A 986-nucleotide genomic window follows, 5' to 3' on the forward strand; every position below is an offset into this window, starting at 1 on the left:
CCGATCCTCCCCTCCTTCCCTGACATGGCGCCAGCTCCAGCTAATCTCCCCCAAACACAAACGATAAGAACCACCAGCCATGGAGGAAACACGGGTGTGAACTGTCCCCTGCCTGCCTGCCCCAGCCCTCGAACCTACTGGAAGCACCGCAGGCCCCCTCACCCTCTTCATCTTCCTCACCATCTTCATCTTCACCTTCTTGCCTTCCTTGCCTTCATCATTTGGGGCACACGGGGCTCGCCATGGGTCCTGCCTGTCTTCCTTCCTTCCCTGAGCTCCTGCTGCTGTGGGCAGTGCTTCCATCAGTGCTGATCCCTGTGGCTCTGCCAAGTGTCCCCCCTTCCCAGGGGTCACGGTGGTCACCCGGTCCCCCCGCAGCACTGGGGTGTCCCCATGTCTGTGGGGCAGGGCAGCTCTGGGGTCTGTACGCAAAGGGATGTGACTGCAGTTCGGGGAGCAGGGGGTGAGAAGGACACAGGCTTTGGGGTGCACCGGTTAGGGGTGCTCTGAGGGAACCAGAGCAGGAGGTGCAGGGGGGCAGCGCGGGTGAGTGGCTGTGTACAGGGACCATGTTGGATGGGGCAGCGTGTTTGTGTACAAGGGTTGCCCAGAGAAGCTGTGGCTGCCCCGTCCCTGGAGGGGTTCAAGGCCAGGATGGATGGGGCAACCTGGTCAAGTGGGAGGTATCCCTGCCCATGGGATTGGAATGAGATGATCTTTAAGGTCCTTTCCAACTCAAAGCATTCTGTGATTCCATAGGGATGGTGTCCGTGTAGGGGCCATGCGACACGGCAGTGCCTGTAGCAGGGCAGTTGAGGTGTGTGTGTGTAGGCTGTGTTGGATGGGTCACTACGTGCAGGTGCTTGTGGGGCTGCATGAGGGTGTTGGGAGTGCTTGGCAGGCTCAGTCTGTGGGGCACAGACTCCCACCACGCTATTGACCCCACAACCTCCATGTCCTGCCAGAACACACCCAGGCTCTGCTGG

This window comes from Calidris pugnax, unplaced genomic scaffold (assembly GCF_001431845.1).
Source record: "Calidris pugnax isolate Ruff unplaced genomic scaffold, ASM143184v1 scaffold17, whole genome shotgun sequence".
Lineage (NCBI taxonomy): Eukaryota > Metazoa > Chordata > Aves > Charadriiformes > Scolopacidae > Calidris > Calidris pugnax.